The sequence below is a fragment of the Lipotes vexillifer genome, unplaced genomic scaffold (assembly GCF_000442215.2).
Source record: "Lipotes vexillifer unplaced genomic scaffold, Lipotes_vexillifer_v1.1 scaffold1378, whole genome shotgun sequence".
Taxonomy (NCBI): domain Eukaryota; kingdom Metazoa; phylum Chordata; class Mammalia; order Artiodactyla; family Lipotidae; genus Lipotes; species Lipotes vexillifer.
The window spans coordinates 373476-398500 of NW_006775104.1; the positions used below are offsets into that span (position 1 = coordinate 373476).

General features: G+C 42.4%; 1 protein-coding gene across 2 annotated transcripts in view; it reads right to left on the bottom strand.

Annotated features, from left to right (window-relative positions):
• Positions 1–25025, bottom strand: part of KALRN (kalirin RhoGEF kinase) — a 588759-nt gene that overhangs the window by 74910 nt on the left and 488824 nt on the right. The window lies entirely within an intron of this gene.

Here is a 25025-nt window from a genome sequence, read left to right on the forward strand (position 1 = left end):
GGAAAGAGAAGAACCAAAGAGCAAGACAGAGCGTGCAAAATAAAGATAAATGCACAAAGCAGTATGTGGTTAACTGCCAAAGGGCTGGCATGGACTCTAGACCATAAGGAAGCAGAGCTGAGAGGAGGGTCAGATCAGCGTAGGCAGGACTGGTCTGAAAAGCTTTAACGAAAGAGATGTGCCTGAGTAGAAGGGAAGGGAGAAGGAATTCCAAAAGCGGGAGATGGCAGGAACAAAAGCACAGAGGCAGAAAAATGGAAAAACAAGTTAACACAGCCCTTAAGCAGACCCTTCCAATGAAATAAAGATGAACAGAGAAGGAGAAACTGGACAGAAAGAAGAGTGAAAACATTTAATAGTAAACTAGAGGAGTATGGACTTTATTGTGAGACGCTAGTGGGAAAGGGGGCAAAAAGGGCTTTTGTTTGCTTGTTTGTTCTTTAATTAATCTGGTAACTACAGAGAGCAAAGCCCTGGGAAGAGGGATCGGAATCCAAGAAGCCCACACACTAGGGGAGGACAAAGGAATGAATGTGAGGCATTTCAAAGCAAGAAGCGATACCGTCAGTATCTGGATGACACATCACAGGTGAGTTGTCTCTCTTACCCTTCTCCTCATTGCCAAAGAGGTCTTGGGAGAATACCTGACCGGCTTCACCTCCACCCCGATGGGCCCTGTGGCCCTGGTACCAGTTTGCATACTGGTAGTTAAAGCAAACGCATGACTAGGTATTTATAAAAAGTACTGCCGTGGCTTTTTACACCCACTTGTCTCAAAGACCAAATCATCTTTTCCTATACAGTAATGACTTTATCCTAGACGGAGACTAGAGGTCTAACCCGGCCTTGGAGGCCCGACGGCCGAGACCTGTGCAGTACATTAGAAACTGAATCTTAAAATAAAGAGAATTAATATTTTTGCCAGTAAAGAGCTGCCTCCAGCTTCTATAACCGGCTGATGTCACAGGCACCAAGCTCAGGCTCCTGACCCTGCGGGAACTTTCTTAGGTATATGGTTAGAGTTCTGTGCATACTTTAGAAAACAAGAACAGAATATCTGCATAGGTAGAAGCATTAAAAATTGAGCTTCTAAAGCCCCCTGGTATGAAGGATAACTCATAGGGTTGCTCAGCTCAGGGAATATTTAGGGATCGACTGACTTGGTTGACGTCTCTTTAAGGACAAAGCTGTAATCTTATCTCAGAGAATTCTGTGCTGGCTGTGGTCTTGGTTGTGTTGACATTACTTCTGAAGTGTTTGGTATGGGTCAAACTCCTGTTCTCAGAAGCCCGGGTGATAAACATCTCAGCAGCACCACTGCAGCACTAGTAGCAGGACCTGGGCCTCTTATCTCTCTGCTGATAAGCCGCAGAGGCTTTTCATTCACCAGGCCCCTGTGATACCACAAGTCTCTGTTAAATCCAAGCCTTCAAAATTTAGATTTATCAGCATATGTTGTGTCAGCAGAGCTAGAGACCCAGCCACATTAACTGTGCCTTGTGTTACTTAGCAAGACAGATGACTGCCTAAGTTTTCTGTTCCATGACAAACCACAGCCTGGCTTTGAGATTCATGAATGCAAATTTTGACTGACCATTCTGCTCCTCTCTCTATCGTCTGATTCTGCTTTGGTGCATTCTGTACAAATTAACGGCAAGTGTACGGATTATAAAGTACAAATTAAAAATCAAGAGTATTCTCAATTTTGTTTCAAGTTTATTCCGTGTAAACCATCGGGGCCATTCAACCACAGCCCACATAAAAGGGAATTGCAGAGTTGGAAGCAATCTCTAACTTGTCATCTAGTTAGGGTCCCGTATTGAGACAGGACTATTTCTAAATCACTTTGAATGCATGGTTACAAAAAGATGTGGCATCATTTAGTCTAGAAACTGTGTACTTAGTTTATTGCTACTTCAAAGAACAATTGCCATGTAATGCTCATCCCATCTTTGGAAGATGGCTGCAATGAGCTATTTGAGAATTTATTCTAGTACCTTTCCGGGCACAACAGTTAACTGACTGATCTGTAACAACTACAACAGTAATACTGTTATCTCATCAAATCTTTCCAAGCTGAGACAGGTACTAAGTATGAGTATCATCTTAGGAAATAGAGTGTTCCAGGAAACCGAGGGTCATCCTTAGTGTGGCAGAGAGGCAAAATTTAAACCCAGATCTGACTCCACTGCACATATATTTAATCTTATTCCCACATCTGTGTCTACTCCATGAATTCTGTTAGCCTCTATAATTATTGTAAAAAAGAACATCAAGTTGTTAGTCTATGTGACATTTCATATAGACATTTATATATAATTTATATGTTATTAAATTTCAATGCTGAAAACAATCTCAGTCTCACTAATTTTACAGATAAGGCAATGAAAGCTTGTATAAGGGAAATCCATGGTCACAAATTAGTTAGTCATAAAGCTAGGACCAGAATCCAGGCACCTCTACAACTCTCCAGGGTTCCGAACCAATGCTTCCTCTTCAGCCCTGAGGCATTAAAAACTGCCCTATTTACAATAGCCCGGAGATGGAAACAACCTAAGTGCCCATCATCGGATGAATGGATAAAGAAGATGTGGCACATATATACAATGGAATATTACTCAGCCATAAAAAGAAATGAAATTGAGCTATTTGTAATGAGGTGGATAGATCTAGAGTCTGTCATACAGAGTGAAGTAAGTCAGAAAGAGAAGGACAAATACCGTATGCTAACACGTATATATGGAATTTAAGAAAAAAAAATGTCATGAAGAACCTAAGGGTAAGACAGGAATAAAGACACAGACCTACTAGAGAACGGACTTGAGGATATGGGGAGGGGGAAGGGTGAGCTGTGACAAAGCGAGAGAGAGGCATGGACATATATACACTACCAAACGTAAGGTAGATAGCTAGTGGGAAGCAGCCGCATAGCACAGGGAGATCAGCTCGGTGCTTTGTGACCGCCTGGAGGGGTGGGATAGGGAGGGTGAGAGGGAGGGAGACGCAAGAGGGAAGAGATATGGGAACATATGTATATGTATAACTGATTCACTTTGTTATAAAGCAGAAACTAACACACCATTGTAAAGCAACTGTACCCCAATAAAGACGTTTAAAAAAAAAAACAACTGCCCATAAGATTGGTATCTGGTTTTACGTCACTGGGAAGACAAATGTGTCCTTGGACACTGCAGGAATAAAGTTCCCTGGTATGTCCAACTTGCTTCCTAGATCAGAAAAAATAATATTCTGAGGCTGATTTTACTATGAGATATTTTTATTTTTTTCATTTTGTTTTGGCTGCACCACTCAGCATGTGGGATCTTAGTTCCCCAACCAGGGATCGAACCCTCACCCCCTGCAGTGGAAGCATGGAGTCTTAACAACTGGACTGCCGGGGAAGTCCCACTATGAGATATTTTTCAAATAGAAAAAAATTTAACATCCAAATACCCACCACCTAGATATAAGTGTAGACATTTTTGCCATATTTGCTTCAGTTTTTTAAAAATCTTTCTTTTAATTGAATTATAGTTGATTTACAAAGTTGCGTTGGTTTCAGATGTACAGCAAAGTGATTCAGTTATACATACATATGTGTGTGTGTGTATATATATATATATATATATATATATATATATATTCTTTTTCAGATTCTTTGCCATTATAGGTTATTATAAGATATTGAATATAGTTCCCCGTGCTACACAGTAGGTCCTTATTGTTTATCTAATTGATATACAGTAGAGTGTATATGTTAATCCCAAACTCCCAATTTATCCTCCCCCATCACTTTCCCCTTTGGTAATCATAAGTTTGTTTTCTATGTCTGTGAGTCTGTTTCTGCTTTGTAAATAAGTTCATTTGTATCATATTTTTTTAGATTCCAAATGTAAGTGATATCCTGATACTTGTCTTTCTCTGTCCGAATTCCTTCACTTAATATGGTAATCTCTAGGTCCATCCATGTTGCTGCAAATGGCATTGTCATTCTTTTTTATAGCTGAGTAATATTCCATTGTGTGTGCGTATACACACACACACACACACACACACACACAGACACAGACACAGACACAATCTTCTTTATCCATTCATCTGTCAATGGATATTTAGGCTGCTTCCATGTCTTGGCTATTGTAAATAGTGCTGCTATGAACACTGGGGTGCATGTATCTTTTCAAATTAAGAGTTTTCTCTGGATATCTGCCCAGGAGAGAGATCACTGGATCATATGATAATTCTATTTTTAGTTTTTAAAGGGATCTCCATATCGTTCTCCATAGTGGCTGCATTAATGTACATTCGCACCAACAGTGTAGGAGGGTTCCTTTTTCTCCACATCTTCTGTAGCATTTGTGATTTGTAGACTTTTTCATGATGGCCATTCTGACCAGTGTGAGGTGATACCTCACTGTAGTTTTAATTTGCCTTTCTCTAATGGTTAGCAATATTGAACACCTTTTCATGTGCCTGTTGGCCATCTGTATGTCTTTGGAGAAATGTCTATTTAGGTCTTCTGGCCATTTTTTGACTGGGTTGTTTGGTTTTTTAATATTAAGCTGTATGAGCTATTTGTATATTTTGGAAATTAATCCCTTGTTGGTAGCATCATTCGCAGTGTTTTCTCCCAGCCCGTGGTTGTCTTTTAATTTTGTTTATGGTTTCCTTTGCTGTGCAAAAGCTTTTACATTTAATTAGGTTCCATTTGTTTATTTTTGCTTTTGTTTCTGTTATTCTAGGGGAGAGATCCAAAAAATATTGCTGTGATTTATGTCAAAGAGTATTCTGCACCTATGTTTTTCTCTAGGAGTTTTATAGTATCCAGTCTTATGTTTAGGTCTTTAATCCATTTTGAGTTTATTTTTGTACATGGTATTAGAGAATGTTCTAATTTTGTTCTTTTACATGTAGCTGTCCAGTTTTTCCAGCACCACTTATTGAAGAGACTGTCTTTTCTCCATTGTATATTCTTGCCTTTGCTGTAGATTAATTAACCGTAAGTGCATGTGTTTATTTATGGGCTTTCTATCCTGTTCCAGAAAAGGCTCTTGATAAAATTCAACATCCCTTTATGATAAAACTCTCGCCAGAAAGTGGGCATAGAGGGAACATACCTCAACATAATAAAGGCCATATATGACAAACCCACAGCCAACAACATACTCAACAGTAAAAAGCTGAAAGCATTTCCTCTAAGATCAGGAACAAGATAAGGATGCCCATTTTCACTACTTTTATTCAACACAGTTTTGGAAGTGCTAGCCACAGCAATCAGAGAAGAAAAAGAAATAAAAGGAATCCAAATTGTAAATGACACGATGCTTATATATAGACAATGCTAAAGACACTACCAGAAAACTGCTAGAGCTCATCAATGAATTCAGTAAAGTTGCAAGATACGAAATTAATATACAGAAATCTGTTGCATTTATATACACTAATAACGAAATATCAGAAAGAGAAATTAAGGAGACAATCCTATTTATCATTGCATCAAAAAGAGTAAAATAAATGCCTAGGAATCAACCTACCTAAGGAGGCAAAAGACCTGTACTCTGAAAGTTAAAATACGCTGATGAAAGAAACTGAAGACAACACAAACAGATGGAAAGATATACCGTGTTTTTGGATTGGAAGAATCAATATTGTTAAAATGACCATACTATCCAAGGCAATCTACAGATTCAATGCAATCCATATCAATGGTATTTTTCACAGAACTAGGACAAAAAAAATTTTAATTTGAATGGAAACACAAAGGACTCCAAATAGCCAAAACAATCTGGAGAAAGAAGAATGAAGCTGGAAGAATCACACTCCCAGACTTCAGACTATACTACAAAGCTACAGTATCAAACACAGTATAGTAAATGCTCACTCTCATTTTCTGTATTTATCTCCCTGTGGACTGGAAACATAGCTCACAAACCTTCACCATCTGTAGATCGCACATTGAGGAGCACAGCTCTCAATTCTAAAGCATGTATTTCAAGGTGAAACTGCTGGGTTTTAGTGAATACACATCACCAGCTTCACTAGGTACTGCCAAATTGCTCTCTGATTTACTCCCACCAACCATGTGCAAAAGTTCTCATCTTCCTGTATTCTCCTAGGTGTTTCAATATGCACCATTAGTACATAATTTTCCTCTGGAAAAATTAAATGTGCTCTCCCTAACCCAAAACATCTACTTCAAAGAATGAAGTTGAGATGAAATAGAATGTTCAAGAAGAAGAAATAAAAAGGTAAAATCCAGTGCCTCTAGACCAATAGGAAATGCATCCTATAGTTGATTTCTCAGCCACAAACTGGAAAAACAGGAAGCTTGGCAGGGTAATCCATGAGGTTGGAGGTCCAACTTCATAGACTCTGAATTGCATGAGTTGAATGAATTCCCCTGATTGGTCACGGGAATATGAAGATACTAATGAAATCAAGAAAATCTATATAAATAAGCCAACAAACAACAAACTCTTAGCCACCAGCAGACTTCCATAATATTTTTTACCCATAGTTCCTTCAATTTCCAAGCCACCTCTCTAAACTGCCCAATTTCTTCCTTAATACCTAAGAATAGACTTGATGCATGGTCACAGAACACATTCCAAAGCTTTACCAATGACTAGAGAATTCTTGACACCAACACTCATCTTTTAATGATATTTTGTTCAAGTTGATTAAAAGAGAAAACTCTGTCGGTATAATTTTCCTGCCCTGATTATATGATTCAAGAATAATCTACTGGTGTAGGGCTTCCCTGGTGGTGCAGTGGTTGAGAGTCCGCCTGCCGATGCAGGCGACACGGGTTTGTGCCCTGGCCCGGGAAGATCCCACATGCCGCGGAGCGGCTGGGGCCGGGAGCCATGGGCGCGGGGCCCGGGCCTCTGCAACAGGAGAGGCCACAACAGTGAGAGGCCCGTGTACCACAAAAAAATAAAAATAAAAGAATAATCTACTGGTGCCTACTCTATGGATTGCAAGAGAGATGGCAGCACTGGACAGAAACTCAGGCCTCTGTTTCTTCATCTACAAAATGGACAGATTAGACAGAGTGCATTCAAAGCCTTGCTCTACCACTGGCTAGCTCTGTGACTCTGGGCCAATTACTTGATCTCTGTGTATCTTGGTTTGCTCATCAGTAAATGAAGATAATATTAGTATTTATCCTATAGGGTTGTTACCAGGATTAAGGAGTTAATATTTGTGAAGTGCTTATAACAGTGTCTAATTCCACTGGAAGTACCATCTAAGTTAAATAAAAATCAATAAAACCATAAGTATCTCCCCTAGTTCCATGTCTGTGATTCTATTCTGTATCTTCCTTCACTCCATCTGTATGTTCCTCTAAAGGCTAGACTCTAGTAATGTAAGCCATTTTTAGCCTCAAAGTACCTCATGAAAACAAAGAAAAACTTCAGGCTACCAGTTGCCATTCTGTGTTACTCTCCCTCCCCACTTCAGATAACCACTCCTACGATCAATGCCTGAAATCTCATTGGAGAATAAGGTAGTCACATCCTTGGGCTACCATGTCATTGTTGCCCACCCTCACACCATTAAGAAGTTTAGGCAGCACAGGTTATTCCCTGGAGATGACATGTGTCTCTTTATCTACAGGGTATCTATCCCTCAGAATGCGAGCTTCTGATGGGCTTGATGACCAAGCAACTAAACAGCTGTTGATATTAGGGTCTCAGATACTATCATGGGGTTAGAATAAACATGTCAGTGTTACTGGCCTAAGACTCGGGACAAAGGCTCCATAATTTTAGGTAATTTAATCACAGCAGCACGTTTCTAAGCAGCACAGGAGATAAGAACTGTCTGCTTGACATAAAGATGAAAATTGGAATAAAGCCCATGAGCGTTTACAGACTGGGCACATCCTAACAAGCCCATTGTCTATGTCAAACATTCTTTTGGTTGGGAAGCCCTTCATTAGCAATCAAAATATAAGATATTTGTGTACCACATGCATAGTAACTGAATATACTAGAAATTTTTTTTCCCTTCCACAGTGGCATATTGTTTATGAAAACTTTCTTTTTTTGGAAATGTATTTTTAAATTAAACATACTGCTTTTACAAGAATCTACAATTTGTATTTTGGTGAGGAATTCCTGAAACCTCTTCATGATGTGCATGAATATACTAGAAACTTTGCTCATTTATAAATTCAATTTTCTTTCTAAAATGTTTTGCCTCATTATTTCTTTCACTTTCTATGTTACACCTAAAAAAGTCTTCTACCCTTTTTGGTTTCATGTAAATTTTGTAGAATGAAAGAATACATTGTGTACAAGTCACCACAGAACGCAAATTTAGGATATGGCAAATGCCTTATGGCTGCATCCACAGGACTGATATCTATTATTTTTTCTAATCACAAAATATTGGTTCTGCTTTCTTTCCACTGACCTCAAAGTGAGTTGAAAGTAAAGAAGGACCACATGTCCTAGACAAAAAGAGAAAACAGTTCTATTGGTTGCATGGGTTTAATAGCCCCAAAGACCAGGAGTGGTGACCTTACAAGTGCTAGGCTGGGACCCCACAGAGTTCACATATGTACAGGTGGCATCCAAGGTTTTGGTGGATTATGAGTACCCCAGATGCATAACTCACTAAGCTGGCCCACCATTTTCTACACTGACTTCAAAGGCACAACTCAAGAAGGAAAACTCATTTCAGTCTGTTCTTCTGGAGTTCAGTGACGGTATTCAATCACACCCCAAAGGCATGTCTTCCACATGTATTATGTAATTGCTAAAAGACAGGGGGTCTACCTAGAGGGGTGGGATAGGGAGGGTGGGAGGGAGGGAGACGCAAGAGGGAAGAGATATGGGAACATATGTATATGTATAACTGATTCACTTTGTTATAAAGCAGAAACTAACACACCATTGTAAAGCAATTATACTCCAATAAAGATGTTAAAACAGATGCTATTTTAACAGAATCATTAACACTTTTTTTTTTTTGAAACTAACACACCATTGTAAAGCAATTATACCCCAATAAAGATGTCAAAAAAAAAAAAAAGATAGGGGGTCTAGCTGTTCTTTATTAGTCATACCTCATCATCCACCATCTAGTTGGACAACAGGCCTATAAAATCTCCCTGGTATTCCTCATAATATTATATTGGAAGCTTTGACTCCAGTAGCTGATATCAGAAGAAATCGCAAAAATTCCTAACATCACTAGACATTTACAGAAAAGTCCTTTAAACTCCTTTTGTCTTGCTTTAGTTCCAATGATACAGGAATCATTGTAAACTCATCCTCATTGGTCTCCATGGCTTGAGCTATATAAGGTAAACGCATTTCAATACATCTGTCTGAATAGATTATATACCCAAACATTCTTGTCTCCTTTGGCTTTCTATAAATAATTTACTTAATATAAAAATCATAGAAGTATCACACATACATTTTTTTCACACTGGAAATTGCACATCTAGAGAAGGGTGTATGATGGGAAGGTCAGGGTGAAAATTCTCTGGGTAATAAATCCATAAATTCAATTGTTTGTAAGCATGGAGAGCACAAAACCTACAGTAAGTATTAGTACATCTTTCATGATGTAGGAGAAGGGCCCTGGCAGGCCTTTTAGCAGAATGCTTAGCAAAGCCAATCTCCTGGTTGCACTTTTAGCTGAGGTCCTGAGGCTATGTACCACCAGGTCCTGGCATGGCTGGCTTCCCTGAAAACCACTTGGTTGCCCATCCTGGTGTCTGGGCCACTTGGTGCCAGAAGAAGCATGCTATGGTGACAGCAGTAGGACATGGGGGAGGGGGAGAATCAGCCTGGTGCAGAAACACTGTCTCTTAACACTAGGAAACTTGCTGCCCTTGCGATTGCTCCTACCACAATGTTAGACTAAAGCTGGCAAACATCTTGCCTCAGGATATTCCTTCCCCCATCCCTTAGCCAGATTCAAGTCTCAAATGCATAGTGCAAGCCCCTGCCTCCTGCTTACTAAGCCATAGCTTTTACACACTTAGTTCAGGAATTTCTTCTCCAATGAGTCCTTTGCCAACTCACCATTTTTGTTTTTAATAGATCTTTATTGGAGTATAATTGCTTCACAATACCGTGTTAGTTTCTGTCGCACAACAAAGCGAATCAGCCGTATGCATACACGTGTCCCCATATCCCCTCGCTCTTGTGCCTCCCTCCCACCCTCCCTAACCCACCCCTCTAGGTCATCGCAAAGCACCGAGCTGATCTCCCTGTGCTACGCAGCGGCTTCCCACCAGCCAACTATTTCACATCCGGTAGTGTATACATGTCGATGCTACTCTCACTTCGCCCCAGCTTTGCCCTCCCACCCCATGTCATCAAGTCCATTTCTCTACGCCTACTTCTTTATTCCTGCCCTACAACTAGGTTCATTCTACTCAGGCTTTGTGGGTTTTTTATACATTTTTTCACATCTAAATCTCTATGATTTATAATGTCTGTGTATGATTTTTCCCATTAAACTAGGAACACAAAATGAAGGACCACTCTGAGTGCCAAAAGCACATTGCATTAGGCTCTATCTTACTTTATTCCTACTTATTGGTCCCCTTCTCTTCCCTATACTGCTGTTCCTATCCTGGTAGCATGTGCACAGAAATCTGAACCACAGGGACAATTCCAAATCCAGTGGCATCCATATAGGGCAAAAAGCCTTTTCATCTTCAGAGCCCATTGGGACATAAGCTCTTTACATCAAGATCTTTTCCAACAGACCAAAGAGTCTCCATGAGGGTGAAAAGTCAGCACCTCCGGCTTTAATCTAAATGAACTCTTCAGAATTCTGTTCTAATTCAGTCCAGATCTCCCTTGACTACTGCTGGCTCCTTCAGTGCCCTGTCCCTGCTTTGACTTCCATCAGGATGCCACTGGATGCAGAGAGTAAAATGAAGTTTCCAACTGCTTGTCCTCAGGTCTCCTTGGCCTCAGCTTCCCGTGTAATCTTCTCTCTGAGTCAGAGACAGAGGGAGGAGCGACCTCAAAGGGCACTGAGTCCGTGCCCTCCCCCCGCCCCAGACAAGCAAGCACATCCTAAACACGCAAGGCCAGCGCTATGACATACTGGATCACGTGATTCACTAGTCCCCCTAGTTGGCTTTGGAAGTTAAGGGCTAAAAACTCTCTCTACGTTCCAGGGGTAGATTCTGCAGCTTGACATGTCAGAGCAGGCAAACGTCAGTGAGAGCAGCTCGGTCGTCCTTCGGAGAGCAAACACTCCAGACACTACCATCGATATGCCCGTTTCACTCTCAGACTTGCCCACAGCCTCTGGCAGGGGAATGCGCATGGCTTCCTAAACTGTGGAGTAGGGGACTCTCCTAAAAGGCTCCTGAACTGTTCAAAACATCACCACCAGAAGAGTGTGGTAGAACTTTCCAAACTGAGGATGAAGAAAGGACACATCATATTAGTATAAAACCTAAATACAGAATTTTTATTTAAGTAATGGGCTTGTAATAGGGCTCCAAGAATCAGTGGATCAGTAGGAACTGAGGTCACCGGGGATCTGTTTTCTTCTATAAAGATATCATGAGCACAAGGAGGTCTTCTAATCAGGACACATGGTGACTGTCAAGTCCCAAGGCTGGGGAAGGTGTCTTCTTCTGGCCTCTACTCACATGCCATCCTCCCAAGCACATGCCTGGCAGAGAAGTCAAATATCCATGGTAAAATAGGGCCACTCCTGAATCCATGATGTATCCACACTGGAGCTTTCCCCTAGGCCTTCAAATAAGCCCTCAAGTGGGTTAAATGTAAGCTCTCTAAAATAACTTACCCTACTACCTTACATGGTAACATTTTCCACTTTTCAGAATGTGTGAACATAAACAAGTTCAGCTCCAGTAATACCCACAAAGCCTCAAAATAACATTATACAAGTTACCGTATATAATTGAAGACTCTCTCAGAGAATGACCAAGACTACCTTTCAGTTTTTCTGTCCTGCAAGCTAATGCTTCATTCACAAAGATTTCTGCAAGAATATTTCTCTTTCCATTCCTGCAGTCACTGCCCTAATTCAGATCTTCCTGCTGTCACTGCCCTAATTCAGAGCTTTTAAATCCACTTGCTTTAACTATGTAAAAACCTCCAAATCGGTTTCTCTGCAGCTAGTCTTTTTCTCTTATCCATTCGACATCTCTCTGCTACCAGAACAATTCTATTGCTTTCGGCAAGTCCCTGTTCAAAACTTGATTAACAAAGTCTAACTTGTCAGCCTGCCATTTAAGGTACTCCGTGGTCAGGCCTGAGCTCACCTTTCCAGCTCTCTGAGCTTCCACTCTTTGATAATCCAAGGTTCTCAAACTGTGGTCCCCAGACCAGCAATGTGACCATCATCTGGGCCCCTGTTGGAAATGCATATTCTTGGGTCCCACTCCAGAGGTACCGGATGAGAAACGATGGGGGTGGCCCAGCACTGTGTTCTAACGAGCCCTCCAAGTGAATACGATGTATGTTAAAGTTTGGAAACAACTATTCTATTTGAACCACCTACTTTAGGCTAATTATTCAGTTCACTGCACTACCCATGTTGCATTTCTCATTGCTCAAACCATTCTGCAGCCTCTCGGCTTGTCTAAAGCCTACCTAGGACTTCTTAGATGACTAAGCCCAGCATGTTCTCCTATTTCTCTGGCAGTACCTCTCGTACCATTCATTTGGCACTGATAAATGTCTGTTTATGTACCTTACCTCCCTAACTCTAAGGAAAGTCCTTGAGGACAGAGCTGTCCTCCATCTTTGTATCCCCAGCACAAACTGTTTAGTCATAGAGGAACTCATTAAATGGCTGGTGATGAATAGCTAAGGACAAAGCAAGAGAAATCATTGGAGTCTGCCTATTTTTAGGCCCAGAGACCTCTAACAAAAAGTAAATGTTGCTGAGGCGTTCATCTCTAAGACTTAGTAATGTGAATATCAACGTAGGCTCGTGCTTCCTGTTCCTTAAGATGTTCAAACTGTCGCCCATTCAATTAAGATGGGTTAAAGAAGTTACCTGTTTCTTTTCTGCAGGACTTCTAGGAACCTTTAATATGCTAATGAACATGCTCATGTAGATGATGACTCTCCAAAGGGAACATTTACCAAATTCTATTAATATGTTGTAGAAAGCAGTGTGGCTAGCTAGCATCGTTACTGGCTACTTTTCCATCTCAGTCTGGAATACACAAGGTGAATCGACTCCTGAGGATGGTATCCTGACAGCAGGGTTGACAGTCAAACTCAACCTCTTATGAACACCAAAGTAGGAGACGAGTTTATAGTCCAGGCCAGTTATTTTTGGCTATGTGCTATCACATCAGAGTCTACCCAGGAGCCAGTGGGAAGCCTGACCTGGATTCAACTTATAATGTGCCCTTCAGTAGTAACCTTAACCAAAGGTAACCATGCCAGGCTTAATTATAGAGGTGGAGGGAAAGAAGTTAAGCAGGGAGCCACAGGAACATTTAAGCCTGTAATAAAGTGCTACTTAACTGAAAATGTCGCAATGGAAATTCTCCTAGAGAACCTGAGGGAAGAAGAAAGAGGAGGAAACTGCGTATCTGGAGAAACAAACAGGTGATCAGTGACTGGGTTTTCAGGGTCCTCTTCTGGGAAACTACATTTTTTTGTGTGGGGGGTAGGAAAGAAAGTGTTAAGATTTAGGGTTTCCAGGACTTAAGGCAGCTTGAGACCCTGCAGTCTTAGGCTCACCCTGCCTCTCCTAAGGACCTGAGCCAAGTGAGTTTGCCTCTAGGGCCTTGCTGCCTGGCTTGGGAAAAGCAACAGGCAAACATGACTGTGCTCAGTCTGGGCCTCCCAACCAAGCCCAGGCTCTCCTTCTACATTCCCCCTGTGTTCTTCATTCAGCAGCGCCCTCATGGTCCTCTCTGGCCTCTCCGGACCCAGAGCACAGATGTACACTCAGGGTACACTAAGGGAATTCACTCCAGGTTGATGGGGATAGGAAAAACCACTGTCTGGGTTCTTCCTATCCCCATCAACCTGGGGATGAGTTCACGAGTATGATCCCGTTGGCATCATTTCTTATAAATTTTTTATTTTGACATAATTTCAGATTTAGAGAAAAGTGCCAAGATTCGTTCAAAGAATCGTTCAAAGAACTCCCTTTAGCAGGCATTTGCTGCCTTTGGGGGCAGGTGAGACAAGCTGACACCTTGTCCTCTAGCCATAAGCTGGTTCTTGAGACTTACCAGTAGTATTTCAACCTCCCTTTAATCAGTGAAAACATCCAAAGTGCCCACTGGGCTGCCAGGGAACAGAGCACTTATTCACACAGGGCAGGGGTCAAAGCTCAGATGTCCTCGGGGATTAACAGGGAAGGTAAACATGAGAAGAGTTTGGATACAGGACAAACAGGAGAGGCATGGAGTGGCAAAATGGAGAGTGCAGGTCTGCTAAAGACATCTCCTTCACCGAGATTTCCCAACTTGCTTTTTCTCTTCTTTCTCTTTCTGAACGGTCTGAGAATAAGTTACAGAGAAGATTCCCCTATATCTCTGTATACTTCGGTGTATGGCCCCTAAAAACAAGGGCGTTCTCTTACATAACCACGGTATAATTAGCAAAATCAGGAATTTAACATTGATGCTCTACTTTGTTCAATGTTGCCAATCATTCCTATAACGTCCCTTAGAGAAAAAGGTCTTACCTTTCATGACTTGGACATCTTTGATGAGTACAGGGTGGCTATTGTGTAGAATATTCTCTCAATTTGGGTTTGCTGGATGTTTAGTTATTTTTGGTTTTTTTTTTTTTTAATTTCTTTTGGCTGCGTGGGGTCTTCGTTGCTGCACGTGGGCTTTCTCTAGTTGTGGCGAGTGGGGGTTACTCTTCGTTGTGGTGTGCGGGCTTCTCATTGCGGTGGCTTCTCTTGTTACGGAGCACGGGCTCTAGGCGTGCGGGCTTCAGCAGTTGTGGTACATGGGCTCTAGAGCGCAGGCTCAGTAGTTGTGGTGGACGGGGCTTAGCCGTTCCGCAGCATGTGGGATCTTCCCAGACCAGGGCTCGAACTTATGTCCCCTGCATTGGCAGGCGGATTCCTAACCACTGCACCACCAGGGAAGCCCCTTGCTGGATGTTTTAACATCCAACAAATTCGAATGTGCATTTTTGCAGGAATATCCCTGAACACGATGTACCCTATCAGGAGGCACATAATATCCATTTGACGCAATTCTAGTGATGTTATGGTGGGATCTGGTCCTGGCACAATTTTCTCATCCATCAAGTTAAACTGCATACATGCTTAGTACTGGTGTTTTCGAAGTCTGGTATAAACCAACTGTAAATGATGTTTGAACAGAATTCCTAGGTAAAATACCCAATTCCATTCATGAAACAATTTCCTGATCACAGATATGAGAGAATAATTTTCTGTTCCACTGAAAACAGACTGGACAATGTATAATTAAAATAGTGATTATGCTAAAGGCTAGAACTAGATTTTGTTAAAATTTTCTTAAGTCGTGCTTTATCTGACATGCTATTTAAAAGCTGACTTTAGCCTTGTGGGTACATAAAATCAGTGAGGTTGAAGTTTCCCAGGAGTTCCTTCTATGGATCTTGAAACTGTCACTGAAAATGATACTGGAGGTTTTGGGGGAGGCATAAAATTCTGACTAGCTCTGTTAATTGTTTACAATATTTTACTAATAAGTATAGAGATATCATCATGACAAAGAGCGCTGGTTGTTCTAGTTTGAGCATGTGGGCCGATGACCAGCTAAGAAGGCCAGAGGCTGAAGAATGGAAACATGATTCTAAGATACTGGTAGACAGTGAGGCATCTCCTGTCTCACAAGTCAGAGTGTTAAAGGTGGGAGAAATGGCAAGTAAGTGCTAAGGGAATAATCAGTGAGAACCTTAGCTGGTCCCTAGGGCACAGGAAAAGCTAGGTAGAGAGGCTGGGTTGGGACCCCCGGAAGGGTCACTTCCTAATTATACCACATAGGTTATTTGCATAATTGGGACCAAGAACTCCCTTTAGCAGGCATTTGCTGCCTCTGGGGCAGGTGAGACAAGCTGACACCTTGTCCTCTAGCCGTAAGCTGGTTCTTGAGACTTACCAGTAGTAGTATTTCAACCTCCCTTCAATCAGTGAAAACATCCAAAGTGCCCACTGGGCTGCCAGGGAACAGAGCACTTATTCACACAGGGCAGGGGTCAAAGCTCAGATGTCCTCGGGGATTAACAGGGAAGGTAAACATGAGAAGAGTTTGGATACAGGACAAACAGGAGAGGCATGGAGTGGCAAAATGGAGAGTGCAGGTCTGCTAAAGACATTCATATTCATGTTTTAAGAAAGAATCCAAACACTGCTGCCAAATACCACACACCTGGGACCAAAGGCCCAAGGGCTGCTACTCCGCCATGCCTGTCCAGTGGTGACAAGGCCATCTCCTCATTACTAGAGCTGGAACCCCCAGCTTCCTGATCAGCAATGATTGGGCTGGGGTACCGTCCAGTGCCCCAGATATCCTAGAGATATCCTTTGCAAGAAAAATATATAATTATACTATTTCCATAAGAATGCCTCTTTTCTAGAAGACTGCCTAGATTCTGCCCCACTATGATGGCTCTCTTATTCCTTAAGTGCTGGGTCCTGTAGGCTCAATTTATATTTTATATTTGAAGACACTGTATTATTACTCATTCATTCAACAAATGTCTGAGTGCTGTCTATGTGCCCAGTGCTGTTCCCAGAGCTGGGCTACAGCAGTAAAGGAGACAAAGTCCCTGACATTTGGAAGTTGACATTCTAGTTGGGGTGGCAGTGGGGCCAGATAATAAACTAAGAAACGAGTTAGAAAAATTTCCAGTACTGTGGAGCAGCATTTGGAGAAATAAACTGGCTAATGGGCTGGGGAGGGCCTGTATAACTTCAGCGTGAGCAGCTGGTGACAGTCTCTCTGAGAAGCAGGCTGAGACCTGAATGATAAGACAGAACCAGCCATGTAAAGACGGGGAGAAGGCCTTCAGCCAAGGGCACAGCCTGTGCAGAAATCCTAAGGCAGAAAGGAGTCTGGGATGCTCAAGTAGGCTACCCGCAGGAAGTTCTTGTGGCTGCAGCACAGTTGGTGGGTGGACAGATGTAAAATGAAGTTGGAAAGGTAGGCAGCGGCTAGACTCCAAGCCTTGCAGGCCATGGCAGGGAGCTGGAACTTTATCCCAAATGCAGTGGCAAACCTTCTGGAGGGATAGGTGATAAGACCTGATTTACTTTAATTGACAATTTTTAACTTCTGATTGGTCCACGTGGTATGGTTTCTCATGAATTCAAATCACCTTTCCACCAAAAGTCACCTTTTCTTCCAAGAGGATTTGGGGAGAAACATCTGACCAAATACTGATGAACGGGAAATATCAAGATATTCAAATCTGGCCTACGGACAAAATACTCCGTATTCAGCTCACACACATAAGGTCATCCCGAGCCTTCCTGCTATCAGTTTGTGTTTCTAATACCTACATATCCCCTGATCTTTGAATTATATTCTTCCTGCTATGGTCTAAGGCATACTGATGCAGCTGTAGGTGATATTATCAATGAGATACTCTCCCCCCTCTGATCTTACTGATCTCTCTGCCTAGAAAGTTCCTCCCCCAGATCCCACATGGCTCATTCCCTCTCTACCTTCAGGTCTTATTGAAATGCTACCTTCCCTGTCTTCCCTGAGCACTCTCTTTAAAACAGCATCCCACCCTTTCATGCTGACACTCCCTATCCCCTTTCTCTTTAACTTTCTCTGTAGCACTTATTCCCATCTAGCCTACTGTATTAACTTTCTTTCAATTTTCTGTATTCTGATGCTTTGATATCTGGGGACTTGTTGACCCTGGAGGAAAAGCCCCTCTCAGGGCGGGTTAATTCCTAGAGATAGCAAACAACTTGCTTTTGATTGTGCATTTCATATGCAAACCCACCAATCCAGAGCTCATACCCCCAGCCAGCTTCTTTAGCAGGCTCTCATTTCAGGCCACTATCCACCTGCCCTAATCATCCCAGGGCCAGATACCAGAACACTAGGACAGCCCCTACACTCCAGAGCCTGCTGAAATTATTCAAACTAGCCAATCCAAAACCTGATTACCCTGATTCATCTCTTAAAGGTTTCAGCCCTCCAGTTCCTTCTCTCTCTCCCTGCAACCAATCTCAGTGTTTTCTCCCATGGCCCCATGTGACGTGCTGCCTTCCTCTTGGGAACTGTGAGTGAGAGAGTATCTTTTCAGGGTAATCACTCCTGATCTCTTGGCCTCACTGAACCTCAAAATTTCCTTTTCATATACTACATTTAAAAATACCTACTGTAGGGCTTCCCTGGTGGCACAGTGGTTAAGAATCCGCCTACCAATGCAGGAGACACGGGTTCGAGCCCTGGTCCGGGAAGATCTCACATGCCGCGGAGCAACTAAGCCCGTGCGCCACTACTACTGAGCCTGCGCTCTAGAGCCCGCGAGCCACAACTACTGAGCCCGAGGGTCACAACTACTGAAGCCCGTGTGCCTAGAGCCTGTGCTCGCAACAAGAGAAGCCACCGCAGTGAGAAGCCCGTGCACCTCAACGAAGAGTAGACCCTGCTGGCCACAACTAGAGAAAGCCCACACGCAGCAACGAGGACCCAAGGCAGCCAAAAATAAATACATTTATAAGTTTATTAAAAAAAAAAAACCTACTGTAGAACTTATTTATTTTCTGCCTCTCTTACTCCCCTCACTAGAGTATAAGCTCCCTGAGGGCAGGGAATTTTTGTCTGCTTTTGTTCACTGTTGAGGTTCTAGTACCTAGAAGAGTGCCTGACACAGAACTAAAACACTCAATAAACATTTGTGGGAAAAAGATTTCATAGAAAGTGCTCAATAAATATGTTCTTTATTAAAGACTGTATTAAATGACTTTATTAAATGACTAGAAGGGAAGCCAAGGTGCCTGTCTGTGTGTGCATGGATAATTATGGAGCCAAGCGGGAGAGGGACATGTCCTGGGAGCTGACTTCCAGTTCTACCTCTTAACCTTTCTGAACCTTGATTTCATCGTCTATAAAATGGGGATAACCAACACCTACCTCTGAGATCATAATACTTACTTAAATAATGAAAGGTTATTATATAACAATAAACAGTAATGACAGTGACTTTTGAATGACAATAAACAGTATTGTGTTGTAATAGAGTAATGCCCAGCGAGCCTAAGGCCTGCCAGATAGGCCAGCCCTGATCCTGTGCCATCAGACTGCTGTGCTTTGAGTCAACTGATGAACAAACTCTCTCTCACTTTCCTTCCCAGGACGGCAGCAAAGGGAGAATGCACTTCTTTCTTCCAAGCAGCTCCATTACTCCTTATTCCCTTCTGTAAAACGGGCTGCTCCTCAACAGTCACAGATGCAGAAGCAGATCCCAGCAGGTGCAATCCCACACATGCACTCACAGACATGCACAACAAGTATGGGTGAGTGGCATGACACACTTAGCACTTCCACCAACTCAGGTTGGAGGCCCCAGAACTATCAGACTTTTTCCTCCCATTTCTCACTTCAAAGTTAGGAAGTATATCATGACTTCAACAAATAAAAATGCTTAGACGAACAAGAGGCCTTGAAAAAAAAAATTCAACCTTTCAAAAGTAATATTTAGTCATTATAGGAAGAAAATACAAGAAAATGAAAAGTTTCTGTAATCCCACCACCATGTGATAACTCCACCTTTATCTTTAGAACATTCCCCCCCTCTTTGAGCATGTGTTAGATGAGGATATTTGCTGAATGAATGAACTAAAACTTAAGCCCTTAAGAAGATGACCTTTCTTCATCCCACTGTCCCTTCGGCTAAGTCTCAGCGTTTCAGGCAGTCTGAATGCTGTTTGGAACCCTTTTATGGTAACTTCACGGTCCTAGGTCAGGCCCCAAGCTCCCAACTCCCTGAGAGAAGGAAAGCGCAGTATAGTAAAAAGAGCACTGGCCATACCAAGAGCCCCAGGGGGAGGATTCCAGCTTTACTGCTAACTTGCTGCACGGTCTTAGACAAATCTCAATCTTACCAATCTGTCATCTGGAAGCACAACTCTAGAATCTCTTTACCAGCCCTTTCACCTTTAAAACTCAGAGATATGAAAGACTGCAATTTGTATTCTAAGCTGACTTTCAGATGCCTTATTTCAGAGGAGGGCAACATTTCAAATCCTCAATTGAAATGAGGCCTCAATTCGTAGGCAGGCCTGCAGCAGAGAAGGCGGCTCCCAGAAGCCAGAGTTAGAACCTGGGCTGGGGAGAAGCAGAAGCATAAAGTTGTTGATGACCTCACACAAGAGAAGGCGAGAGGGGAGGGAGGATGCTGTGTGGCTTCTGCAGACTTCTGGTGACCGGTCCTCGAGCCTGACTCAGCCACCCTCCACTTACCACTCCCACTGGGCAGGTGGTGGCAGGGGCTCAGTCTCCAGGTACCCTCTCCTCGTGGCCCTTGAAAATCCTGCCATCTATTCCTCAGCCTTAAAGTGTCTGAATTTATAATAAACATTTAAAGGTAGCATGAGAGACTATGAATTTGTAAAACTGGGGGGAAATGCTTAGACAACATTAAGCGAAAGAAGCAGAATACAGTACTGAGTATACAAACTGAACCGGCTGTGATTATATGCACATGTAGATAGGTAGTTCATACAGAAAAAAGACTGAGAGATAAGTAACTAAAGTCAAAGTGTCTCGGACTACAGGTGATATTATTTTCCTATGTTTTCCAAGTTATCTGCTATAAATATATATTACTTTTAAGAGCACATCAAACATAGACACGTGCTCATGAAATTTCAAATGACACTTCAGAAGATTATAGGGCAAAGTGTCCTCCAGCTCTAATTTCTTCCCAGCTACTACCCCCATACCCCCATTCCACTCTCCTACCTGTTTAGTAACCTTGGCTGTTTAGTGTGTAACTCTCAGACTATTATCCACGTATACACACAAACGCACAGACTTGTTCTTATGCAAAGCAGTTCATACTATATAACTGTTTCTATATATCTTTTAAAATTTAACAAGTGGGAGATCTTCCCAAGTCTGTGTTTTCTTTTTTGTTTTAGTGGTTGCAGAGTACATTCCACAATAAAACTGTACCATAACCAACCCCCTGCTGGAAGTAATGCTACTGCCCATCTTCTTGTTAGCTATTAACAAAAACTGCCACTTGAGCATCCTGGGACAAATGGAGAACTTCTTTACGGTATACTCCTAGAAGGAGGTCAAAGACATATACATGTTCAATTTTTGAAGATGCTGCGAAATGGCTCTCCAGAGAGACTACATCAATGTATATTCTCACCAGTGTATGATTGTCTATTTCTCCCCACCCTTACCACTAATTTTGCTCATCTGAAGGGTTAAAAGTTCTTATTCTTATTTGTATTTCTCTGATTTCTACTGATGTTATCTTTTCCAAAAGTTTACTGCTTTTTTTTTTTTTTTAAAGTCCTGCTTCTTTTTAACTTTTGCCCATTTTCTCATTGGGTTGTTGCCTTTTTTCTTATTGATTTCTAAGAATTCTTTACACATTCTGGATATTAATTTTTGTCTGTTATGTAGGTTGCCAGTATTTTCTCTCAGTCTATCATTGGCCTTACCTCCTTTAGAGTGCCCAATACATTTGCCTGAAATTCATCTGGAATTTATTTTTATGTATAATGTTATTTGAGGACATAATTTACCTTACTCTAATGTCAGGAAAAATATTTTAAACTTCAAAAGAACCTCTGTTTTCCATTTGTCTTATAAGCTTCCTATATTTTATAAATCAGAATCATGGAACTTTTAAGGAGACAGGACTGTGAGAAAGGATGAAGCGGCAGCCCTGCCCCCCATCTCACAGCCTGGGTGTCTCCATGCCCAGTGGATGTACCACACTGTGCAGGCACCAATCTTGCCAGACCCATGAGAAGCAGAGCTCAGGCTCTGGCTCCAGGGGCAGTTCCCATGCTCCGCTCCTCTGGGTCGCAGGTCACCAGCGAGGGTCCCCATCTAAGAGAGGATACGCTCCAGTCTAAATATGGCATAAGGCCCAAGTTTAAGGACCTCGGAATGCCCCACATGAGGACAATGTAGTAATTATTCCAAAGCATAACTCCCCTCGTGCAAATACTCCACTAAATGTGTTTTTATTTCTCTGTTTCACGTTTCAGAATATTTAGGTTCAGTAAGTATTTGCTGGATGAATGCATGAACATAAGTGAAATCTTTAAATCATTCATGATGGGGATAATCAGGAGTCGTCTGGGCATTGAGATGATAAAGGGGGTTAAAGTTAACAAGAAGTAGATTTTCCCATAAGGCCTCAGGAGAGATGCTAGAAGCTGGGGCAAGAATAACGTGCTGGGGGTGTGTGTTTGGAGGAGGGGGGAATCCCAGTCATGTGTGACGGAAAGCTGGGGTGGAAGGGTAGGGGGGTGATGGAGGCGGGGCCGACTGCCACTCTGCTCTTGGGTGTTCTGACACGTCACACTGCCATGTGTGAAGCACGGAGGCTGAAAAACACCTGTGAGTGCATATGCATCTTTATTAAATACATGAACCCCAAAACCCCAAGATACTGAAACTCTGCAACTGGGAGTCAAAAACTGATGTGGCACCTGTAGTCACTGCAGCTCAGTGGAACAATCTGCACCATCCCACCCGATCCTCCCGGTGACCGTGGCCATGGGTACGGTAGACAGCTGACTAGGTTAGAGGTCAGGTAGGGCCAGGACAGGGAGGGGCTGCACTTGCCACCCTGCCCCCATCAACTCCAAGAACCAGTAGGGCAGGTGGAAAACAGAGTCCAGGAACCTGCTTGAAAATGTGGGTGGCCTGTCATTGTTTGACTTAGCTATGCTTTTGTTCACTTAGACTTCTGCTGTAACTTAATATTTTCTAGTTGTAGAAGTAAATAATGTTATTGTAGGAATTTTCAAAACTCAAAAAGTTTTAAGGAAGAAAATTAAAAAAATCACCCAGAATCCTTCCAGATAGCAGGTTTTGGTAAATTACTTTCCATTCTTTTATACATTAATAAATTGCTCTCTTTACACACATACATCTACCTTTTGGGGGGTATGGCTTAAAAATTCCTTTTATTGTGGTAAAATATATAAATATAAAATTTACCATTTTAACCACTTAAGGGCACAACAGTGTTGTGCAACCATCACCATCCTCCACATTTACGTTTTACATGTTGCTCTTTACTGAGATCTTACAACGTGACAGATACGCTAGTCATTTTACTTGCAGTCTCGTGTAATGTCTGCAACACTGCATGTGCATAGGTGCTATTATGATGCCCATGTGATACCGAGAATGTGGCATAGAGAGGTTGAGTCCCTTCTGGCGGGTTGCAGAAGTGGTAAATGACTGAGCCAGTGTTTAGGGCAGGTATGCAGGACTCTAAAATCTACACTCATAGTTTTGAGCCTCATCTGGATGGAGGACCACAGTAGGGGTGGGGATGGAAGTGTCTAAGTGCACCCTATTATCTGCACACACAAAAATGAATTTAAAAATTCCGAGTTCAAATTTCAAGTGCGGAAAATCTGAACTATTTCTAACCCAGAAGAATGGAAATTGCATTAAATTGCACTAAATAGTCCTCATTCTATTTAGTGAGATAATTTAAGGATCATAAAAATATTTACAGGGCTTTCATGAGCTCATCTGCAACCTACATCTCCCAAACCTATTTTCTACCATTAAGCACCTCACCTTTCAACTCTACTATCACAAGGTTATGCAGAAACAACCTCTGTGGTTCAGGATGAGCAATACAGTCCAACAATGGCACCAGGAGTGGCTCTTCTCAGAGCCTAGTTGGTGACCTCCATGCCCCTACTCTGGAGAACACACTGTTCAAAGCATACAGCAAGCCTGAAAAACGGCAAAGCATCCTGATCAACTATTTTGTTTTCAGTCCTTACCCTTGGGTTTTTGTGTTTGCCACCCACATGTCCCCTTGACTGTTTCAGAAAAGGCATCTCTTAGCGATGGCATCCAAGTCCAGAGCACACCACCCAGCATCACACATGTGAATTGATGCTGTTCATTTCCTTTATCCTGATGATGCTGTGAGAAAGACCCGCTCGAAGACCACCACCAGGCCCCATCTGAGAGCAGGTTTTCCTGGCTTGGTATGATGTATTATTCCAGGGGATGGGGGACGGTGGGCAGGGGGTGATTTGTAGACAGAAACTGTGAGGTAAAACAACACCTTCAGCCCTCTCTAACTCTCTTCAAGTTCAAAGTCAAAATAAGCAACTTTTACCTTAAAGCAAAGGAACCCGACAGGCTAGTAGAGGGGGATACTGACTTTCTCTAAGACAGAATCCCAAAGCAAGGACACACACTTTTAATACCCATGCTGAGGAACAGGGCGAAGGTATATTCCATTTCAAAAGTTGGCTGGGTCCACCCACAGGTCAGACACAGCTGGGCCTGTAGGCAGCTCTCCTCTGGGGAAGTTGATCCCTGCAGAGTGGCATGGCCTGTGGGCAGAGGCAGGGACAGGAAGGAGGAAGGGCTGCCGGACATCGCAGGGAGAGCTACACTTTCGGTTACTTGAGCCAACAGGTGGGCTCTGGAGGTGAAATCTAATCCTCTCACTAGGAGAGGTCTGTGAACCCTAAGGAAGAATTCAGGAGTGTCAACACAAGGGAGCAGGGAAATTAATCACAGTCAATCACAGCTGTCCCGGCTACCAGGAGAAGGCAGGTGGAATACACAGGGCTCTGGGAGGGCTGTGTTGACTAGAAACAGCCTCCCTGGGAGAGTCAGTACTATTTTAAGAGACAAACAAGTGTGACTGTGGTTAAAGATAATCATAGTCAGATGTTGGCAAAAGTAGACAAACATTTCTAGGCCTCTGCTATTTAGGGTATGAAAGTGTGTGTGTGTGTGTGTGTGTATGCCAGGCAATGCTTATGTTAAGAGCTTTGGCGGCAAAGGGTTTACATATGCAAATAAAAGTAATACCCCCCCCCCCCCCCCA